The sequence below is a fragment of the Danio rerio genome, chromosome 6 (assembly GCF_049306965.1).
Source record: "Danio rerio strain Tuebingen ecotype United States chromosome 6, GRCz12tu, whole genome shotgun sequence".
In the NCBI taxonomy this organism is placed as follows: domain Eukaryota; kingdom Metazoa; phylum Chordata; class Actinopteri; order Cypriniformes; family Danionidae; genus Danio; species Danio rerio.
Window position 1 is genome coordinate 18,709,852 of NC_133181.1, and position 9,669 is coordinate 18,719,520.

The following is a 9,669-nucleotide window of genomic DNA, read 5'->3' on the forward strand; positions in this document are numbered from 1 at the left end:
GTTTACACAAACTCCACGGTTTACTTATGATATGATCTCAATTCCACCAAATCATGGAAATGCTGCATGTATGAATTGATAAATCACCTATGAATTGGTCAGTGTATTTATAATCACTCACTTTTCTGAAACACATACTGTAAATGACGCGCTGTAAGCAGATCTAATCTCTAATTTAAATTGTAAATGTGCATCATATAATTCAAATACAAGTTAATGTTTTGGGCCCTATCATACACCCGGCGCAATGTGATGCAAGGCGCGGCGCAAAAGTCTTTTGCTAGTTTCAGCTTGGCGCAAGAGTGGTTTTGAGGCGTTGCGATACGCTGTTTGAATAGCAAATGCATTTGCGCTCATTTGTGCGCCCATAGGCGTTCTGGTCTAAAAAGGAAGGTGTTCTGAGGCACACTGCTGGCGCGTTGCTATTTTGCGAAACTAAAATAGATTTTTCATTAGACCAAAACAAACCCGGTCTAAACTCCAGCGCAGAGTTGCACCTCGCCTACACACTGCTTAATACGCACAAGAGAGCAATAGGCAAATCTTTACATATGAAAAAACTTAAATATTAGGGATATAGAATATAATAAGAATAGATATAGGATATAAATATAAAGGATTAAAATATTACAAAACATATTATTTTCTAGCCTACATGAATATGAAAAATCACTGCTTTTATGTCTTCTTCATCTCAGAGGGCTTTTTCAGTTAATTTATAACAATTTGCTTTTGTATAATGTTATTATTATTAGCAGTATTATTTATTATCTCCATATTTATATTTGTTTTATGAAATACAAGCTTAGATTTGCCCACCTGTCAGGTTTTAGACCATATGGGGCACAGCATGTGTATTAGGATATAACTCAGGTTTTTGACCACACTTCGTTATTATTGTTCATTTATTTGTTTGCTGGAAATTAGAACTGAATTTAGAAATAGTTTTGAAACAAATATTTGCGCTTAACAAACAAAATTAATTATTTATAGGCTAATTGATGTCTGTGCGTAAAGGTTTCCCTATCTAAGAGCGAAAGTGAAAGTAGATCGATTATCTCTCATTCTCATGCAGTAGATGCTCTGTTTAACAGTTTTCTGTTTAAAAAAACTGTTAACTGTTTGCTAGTGAAATGCTTTCCACTTAGACTTACTTTACGTCCTGTAAATAGCGAATGCGCTTATGGCGCGACGCAGCTGGCTCTTAAAGGGAATGGGAGATGAGACTCTAATTGGTTTATTCTCAAAACACACCTATAACTCTTAAGAAAATAAACTCAACCCTTGAAAGTGGATTTTCCCATCTTTAAATTAGCAAAAATGTGTTCTGACACGCCCTGAAAGCGTTTGCGCCCTGCGTTTTGCGCTCTGCGCATGGACCGTCAAAAAAAAGCCCTTAGATTTAAAGAGAGAGAGCGGGGATAGTTGTAACACTTACAATCTCTACAACAAGGAACTAGTTACAAATCAGCTGATTCACTTCACACATGCTCATTTTAGTCCTCATACCACATATGAAAAAGTCCTGTGACAGACACAGCAGATATTAGACAGAAAAACTACACTTCAGCTAAGATTAGCTAATTAATTATTTTTAAGATATCATTGCCTGATTTGTAGTTAAACCCATGTAATCTGTGTGTCTGATTGTGGATATACTTAATCCACATTGTTGGTGATAATGTTTTAGCTGTTAGCTGTAGGAGAACAGATTCATGGCCACATAATGCTGGGTCAGTTGAAACAACAAAAGCTAGTAACTTGTTAGTCACATCAGTGAAATGTTACCACCAACCTCAAGCAGATTTAAAACTGTATTTATATGATTTAATTTCAGTATTGCTATAGCTTATAAAAGAGAAAGTCAAAAGTAGTTTGAGTTCAGTGTTTGACCTCTGTGGGCTCATGAAGCCTGCAAACACAAATAGTGTTCAATTGTTGAAGCTGATGCACATTTGCACATTTCATTCAGCTTTGTAACACAGAGACACACAAACTATACTGAAAGCTCAATGCTGAATAAAAAGCTTTCAAATCCATTTTTATGTCATAATTCTCATTTTATGATGTTACAACTAACCCAGACAGTGGGCTGAATTGTAACATTTCACTCCTCCTGTTTGAGGGCTTACTCACACTATTTACAGTTGCCTTGAACCGGGCCGAAGCACATTTGTCCCCCCTCCCGTCTCACCTGACGGCCCGCACTCACATCGCATTTGGGACTGAGCATGCTTACGTCATCAATGATGCACAGTTCAGTAAGAAGCGCTCTCACTCAGCACAGTGGAAATTTCTTTAGTTATATCGTTTTCAAGAGTTCACACTTAGCTGATGACTGATTATAAGCAAGTTTAGCATGCTGTCCCGGGAGAGAGACCTGAGCTCAAAAGGTCCTTGAGCCCTGGGCTCCCTCCCGTTTGCCTCAGGTAGATCTCGACAACTCCCCCCATGATATGAGCTGATGACTAAAATAAATGCTATGAAGAGATATGCTGCTGAATGAGAGTTTGAATGTAGTGCTAAATTTAGATTGATCAATTCACTTGTAGTACATGTTTTTGGAATGTGGGAGGAAACCGGAGAACCCAGGGAAAACCCATGCGAGCACGGGAAGAACATGCAAACTATGCACAGAAATGACAGTCAGCCTGTTAAAGGACTAGAACCGGTGACGCTCTTGCTGTGAGGCTGCATTGCTACCCACTGGGCCACCGTGCCACCCTATGAAGGGAAAGCTGGAGAGGTAGGGGTGGAAGGGGTGACACGCAGTTAATTATTTCGCTGAACAGATCAGCCACTTTTGACGCTCATAAACAATTATAAAGTCATCGCGCTGCAGGAATTAAGAGGTTTGCTACAGGTGCAGCTGTCATGTAGTGAGGTGTTTGCGTCTTTAATAATCTACGACAGTTTGCATTTCATTGAACAGTATGAATGATTAATAAATCCATATAAAACAGTTCCTTAAATGTCACGTCTCGTCTTCAGTTTCCAGCCCAAGTGAATCGCGCGCTGGCACACCTCTTCCAACCAGGCCAGGGCCGCCAAAGTGTACCGCACCTGAGCCAGATTCGGAGCACTCACACTTCTCAAACGTTATGGGCCTGGGCACGGTACTGATAGCATAGTGTGAGTACGCCCTGAAACTAAAAAGTGTTCACATTTACTGTTTACGCTGCAAAAATTACTTATTTGGCCATTTAATAGCAGACACTTGTAACTCAAGATCTCAAAGATATATAAAGAAATATAATAGAAGTACAACTATCCCCGGTCTCCCCCATACAAATATATCATAGGTACATACAACTTATATTTCAAAATGTATGAAAAATAATTTATAATACTTATGCTCTTGTGAGTGTCTCTCTTCCGCCTGTTGAGAATTCATTATCTACAATGTAAATAACAGCCACAGACAAAACATCTATTTAACAATCTATGCCCACCACCACCCCCTTCCACTTGGAAGGACATCTATCCATGCACCCATACTTCTGCATTAAAAGGATATTCTTGACCATCAGTGTCCAGTCACCACTGAGGTGTGTGATTCCTATTGGTCTCCACATGCTCCACTCCAGTCTGTAAAAGACAAAGACACGACTAACAGAGCTCTACATGCTTGCTGAACTCCAGCAATGCACAAGCTGCTCTCCAGCGTTCTTCAGATAAATCTCCACTGATGCTCTTGTGAGTCTCCTTCTTCTGTTTGTTGTGTGTCCATTACCTGAAAAAGAAACACCTGCGGCAGACAAGACATCTATCTAACTATTTACTGTATCTGAAGGAAATACCCAATCATCACTTAGTCTTTACAAATTAAAGTATATAATTTAAAAATGTTTTATTAAGTTAATTTGATTCAACTAAAAATGTAAGTCTATACCTAATTTATTACGATGTACTTGTCAATACTGATGTGTGGTTCGCTGTTTCTCCACATGCTCCATGCCAACCTGTCAAAGAGAAAGATATCAGGTCTTTAATCTCAATATATTTCTTTGGAAACAAACTCCATTGTTTAGTCTGTTCAAGCAGTTCTACCTGTTTCCTGAGCCCCAGATTTTCAAGTATATTTCCACTGTTCCTGTGACTCTTCTACTTCTGCTCCACTCCAACCTACAAATGACAAAAGCTGCGTCCCAAATGGCACGCTATACACTATGAACTTATACACTATGTACTTATGCACTTACACACTCAACAGCATAGTATATGAATGTAGTGTCCCAAATAGAACACAATCGGTTATTTACTAACCGCAAATTCAGCTGTCGTGCATTGAGAAGTTTGCGTATTTAATAAACTACGGCAGTTTGCGTTCAATGAACAGTAAGAATGATTAATAAATCCATATGAAACAGTCCCTTAAAAGTCACGTGTCGCTTTCAGTTTCGGGCCCAAGTGAACCGCACTCAGACCCACCTCTTCCAACCGGGCCAGGGCCGGCCAAGTGAACCGTGCTTGAGCCTGATTCAGCGCACTCACACTTCTCAAACGATCCGGGAAACGGGCTTGGGCACGGTACGGATGGCATAGTGTGAGTAGGCCCTTAGTGAAACAAATGACCAAACTGTCAAATAATACTTGCCATGAGTATAATCACTTTCACCATCAGGAAGCAGCATAATCACTCTTGTTGGAGAATTTTGCTTTCATAATCCAAAATAAAGTAATCAAACTTAGGCTCCTGATAGCTCCACTGATGCTCTTGTGAGTCTCCCTCTTCTGCCTGCTCTCTCTCCATTACCTGAAAAAGAAAAACCTGACAAAGACAAGGCCTAATTACTATCTACAACAACCAGCACTCCTTCATCTTGGAAGGACGTCCATCGATTCACACGTCCACCTAATTAAAAAAAAAATTAAATTCCTGACCATCCAGTCGTTGCTGAGGTGTGTGATTCCTTCTTTTCTCCATGTGGTGCCATCTGATCTGTAAAATACAATAGAAAGATGTCAAGTCATTCATTAATCTAATACCATTCTTTGGAAGTTTCATCTACCATTGTCTCCAGTCTGGTTCTGTTCTAAAACTAACAAATAATATTTCACACCTATAAGTAAATACTCTACTAGATGACAATCTATAAACTTAGAAGAGATAAATGTGCTACAATAATTAGTAAAACTGTAAATAAAACAAAAAACAATCAAAAGCTACAAATGTTGAACAGGCCAACAGCATAAATTACTAATAAATAATACAACAGCCAGACAATCTATCTGACAACAGACGTGCAGTAATATTCAATGTGGTAACTCTGACAGCATACAAATAAATTAGAACAGATCAATTTATCCGATCATATAACAAATAACAATCTGCAAATGTTAAGTTAGATAGCGATATACAATTGAATCATACAAACAAACAAAAATATTGTATCTATTTCTGTCTATCTGAAGGAAATATCTGACAACCACTTACTGCCCCATTAAGACCAGGTTTTCCACTCACTGAAGCACCACAAGCACATCTCCTGTGAGTTCCAGTGTCTCTCCTAGTGAGGTGTCTCCTGGTTCCTCGTTTAGTCTTCATCCTGTTTGCTGTCTGTGGTATCCGTCTCCAGTCTCCAAGCCTGCATAATCAAATATCCAATTCAGGTTAATGGACTTATTATCTGCATCAATAAACTCACCTGCTTATACTCACCTGACGTCCTGTTATATTACTGAACTGAATGTCGTCCCTTCTGTGACACTTACTCTGTAAAAATGTAATTGTATAAGTTTAAAATGTTTTATAAAGTTCAGTTGACTCAACTTAAAGTTTAAGGCTGTACCTAATTTATTACGATGCACTTGTCATTACAGTGTGTTTCCCTGTTCCTTCACATGCTCCATGCCAACCTGTCAAAGAGAAAGATATCAGGTCTTTAACTAATCTTAATACATTTCTTTTGAAACTAACTCCATTGTTTAGTCTGTTCAAGCAGCACTACCTGCTTCATGAGCTCCAGGTCTTCAAGTATATCTCCACCGTTCTCCTTCTTCTGCTCCACTCCAATCTGCAAATAAACAAAGACAGCCCCAACAAAACCCCAACTGCTGTTCTCCAGCATTTTTTAGAGAAATCTCCACCGATGCTCTTGTGAGTCTCCCTCTTTTGCCTGCTCTCCAATACCTGAAAAAAGGAAAAACCTGACACAGACAAGGCCTAACCACCCATCTATACCAGTGGTTCTCAAAGTGTTGTACGCGGGTTTCCTTCTAGTGGTATGCAGAGAAATCACTGAATAATAATTAAAAATATATGAACGCCCTTTTACCCTTTGATGCAAACGATAACAGATGTGATCAGCATTGGCTGTTCCCTGTTCTGTACGATCACACTGTTATGATTAGTATGTTTAGTGCATCATGTCATCAGATGCTAAGAATCTAAAAAAAACTGTGGAGGGCTTAAGCAGATACATGTTAGAGAGGTGCTTTTACAGACAAGTCCTGTTGGCATTTCAGTTACTTCAGTGCAAACTCAGGAGAATTATTGGTAAAATAATTATCACTAATGTGTTAACATGTGTTAGTAGTTGTGTAAAAAAATCCATTTATGATTTATAGCCTGAAGTCATTTGTTATGTAAATAGTTTAGCGGTGTGGCTTTCGATTTAGTTTGTTGCCTCAGATTTAAATTAATCTGGATGTGATTCAAATGGTGCGGAACCTTACCCGAGTCGGCCTGAAAACGGTGGTCAGTTGCACAGTTTACACAAACTCTATGGGCTCTATTTTGACAGTCCATGCGCAGAGCGCAAAACCCAGGGCGCAAACGCTTTCAGGGTGTGTCAGAATGCATCTTTGCTAATTTAAGGACAGAAAAATCTGCTTTGCGCCGTGGCGCATGGTCTAAAAGGTTTGAGTTTATTTTCTTATTGAGTTATAGATGTGTTTTAAGAATAAACCAATCAGAGTCTCATCTCCCATTCCCTTTAAGAGCCAGCTGCGTCGCGCCATAAGCGCATTCGCTATTTACAGGATGTAAAGTAAGTCTAAGTGGAAAAACTCAGCATTTTACAAGCAAACAGTTAAAAGTTTTTTTTAACAGAAAACTGTTAAACAGAGCATTTACTGCGTGAGAATGAGAGATAATCGATCTACTTTCACTTTCGCTCTTAGATAGGGAAACCTTTACACACACACATTAATTAGCCTATAAATAATTAATTTTGTTTGTTAAGCGCAAATATTCGTTTCAAAACTATTTCTAAATTCAGTTCTAATTTCCAGCAAACGAATAAATGAACAATAACAACAAAGTGTGCTTAAAAACCTGAGTTATATCCTAATACACATGCTGTGCCCCATATGGTCTAAAACCTGCAGGTGGGCAAATCTAAGCTTGTTTTTAATAAAACAAATATAAATATGGAGATAATAAATAATACTGCTAATAATAATAACATTATACAAAAGCAAATTTTTATAAATGAACTGAAAAAGCCTCCCGAGATGAAGAAGAAATAAAAGCAGTGATTTTTCATATTTATTTATGCTAGAAAATAACATGATTTGTAATATTTTAATCCTTTATACTTATTTCCTATATTTATATTCTTATTATATCCTATATATATCCTTAATATTTAAATTTTTTCATATGTAAAGATATTTGCGTATTGCTCTACATCTTGTGTGTAGGCTATTAAGCAGTCTGTAAGCGAGGCGCAACTCTGCGCTGGAGTTTAGACCGGGTTTGTTTTGGTCTAATGAAAAATCTATTATAGTTTCTCAAAATAGCAACGTGCCAGCAGTGCGCCTCAGAACACTTTGCTTTTCAGACCAGAACGCCTATGGGCGCACATATAAGTGCAAATGCATTTGCTATTTAAACAACGTGGTGCAAAACAGCAAAACAACACTTGCGTCAAGGTGAAACTAGCAAATAACATTTGCGCCGCGCCTTGCGCTGCATTGCGCCGGGTGTATGATAGGGCCCTATGTTTTACTTAAGATATGATCTCACTTCCACCAAATTATGGAAATGCTGAATCTATGAATTGATACATCACGCATGAATTGGTCAAACAGTGTATTTATAATCACTAGGGATGCACCGATTCCAATACCAGTATCGGGGCGACACTTAAAATACTCATACTCATATCGTACATAAAAAGGCAGATACCACGCACAGATCCCACTCAACAGTAATTTACTACATGGATGTGATTTGTTATCCTACCTGACCATTGTCTTAATAATTAGCCTAATGTATTATATATTTATAGCTTAGTCCTTATAAACAATCCTTTTAAAAATACATTATTAATGAATCTATCGGCTACTGAAGAATAAACCGAACATGAAATATGATCCTTGCATAATGATCACAGCAAAACAAGCTAGCACTCATGTTAATATAAACTATAAATAAAAAAAACGAAAGAAATTTTAAGTAATGGAACATTATGTAAAAAATCTAAAGACTACAGGGTAAATAAAAGCACCTCATCAGAGCTGAACATTACTGCGGTCACTGCGCCCGTCTCAGTTTACAGCTTCTGTAAAGATCAGACAGCCTATACAGATCACACAATCTCAATAAATACCATGTAAGTGTATGAATATTTTGATAAGTATTGTTAATAGAATATTTATAATGATATGATTTTGCTTGTGATTATATCGATACTTGCACTGAGCTCTCACGGGCACGCTCTCTCTCACCAGTGGCAGTTGACATGCGCCGCATAAGGGCGCTATACACACCACGCAGCATACACTGGCAAGATGACAAGTGCTGAACTCCAAGGGACCAGTTTTACTTGTTGCCGATTTGTGTGTTGTTCCTTTTTTTAAAAGGCCTTTTATTTTTAAAATCTCTCAAGTTAATAATGGCTATCGGGTCACATAATCTCCCTCAGAGATATTTGAGCTCAATAACGTGGTGCGCAGTATGACTATTGACCAACATCGCCCTGTAAGTGTAGGCCTACAGCTCTGGTGTGTAATGAATTGCATGTTTTAAATGACAGCGAGACATGCTACATATAGTTTTAGTTTAGTTAGTTAATTTTGCTAACCGACAACTGCCGCTCAATAATCGGTTATTAACGGTTAACTGGTCAGATTACTATTAATTTTATATTAAACAAATTGACATGTCTATTTTGTGTCTGACACTTTAAATATTGCATAAAATACTGATTTATTTTTATATGCTAGCATATTAATAATAGAACAATACAACAGAGCATTTTCACGTACCTGCAGTGTTTAGCACAGAAGAACAGAATAATCTAAATAAAATGAATAAAATAAATAGGACTGCCCTAAATTATTTTGCACTTAAATAAGTAATTTATATTACAAATCGAAAACACTGACTGATTTTTTTCCAATCATATTTTTGTCTTCCGTCAAATAAAATAGCTGACTTCCTCAAATCGCTCGCTCCACGGAAAATATGCATTTAGTTAATGCCCCGCTGTTATTATTATAATCACAAAACCTTTTTACATTTTTAATAGAAATCATTATTTTAAAGATTATGTCTTGCTATGGTTTCCTTTCTCTCCATCGCGGCTCAAGTGCGCGCGCTGCGTGATGAAAAGACGACAACAACGCGCGCATATGTTGACTTTTTGTAAACAGTTTTTTTGTTTAAATATGATATTGCATTAATGTGCATACATGCTTTATATTATAAAAGGTAAAGCC

The 9,669-nt window shown here is 37.6% G+C and overlaps 1 long non-coding RNA gene across 9 annotated transcripts; it reads right to left on the minus strand.

Annotated features, from left to right (window-relative positions):
* Positions 1 to 915: 915 nt before the first annotated feature.
* LOC141386240 (uncharacterized) lies at positions 916 to 9,669 on the minus strand. Of its 9 annotated transcripts, none has more exons than XR_012407880.1 (9): positions 5,952 to 9,669; positions 5,793 to 5,859; positions 5,663 to 5,716; positions 5,438 to 5,588; positions 4,885 to 4,942; positions 4,598 to 4,771; positions 4,051 to 4,141; positions 3,893 to 3,962; positions 916 to 3,748 (listed from the first exon to the last, which is right to left on the minus strand). It is a non-coding gene; the product is annotated as an uncharacterized lncRNA (long non-coding RNA). The 9 variants fall into 9 exon arrangements; XR_012407881.1 differs by having other exon boundaries at positions 951 to 3,748; positions 4,051 to 4,160; XR_012407885.1 differs by having other exon boundaries at positions 951 to 3,748; positions 5,468 to 5,588; positions 5,952 to 8,174.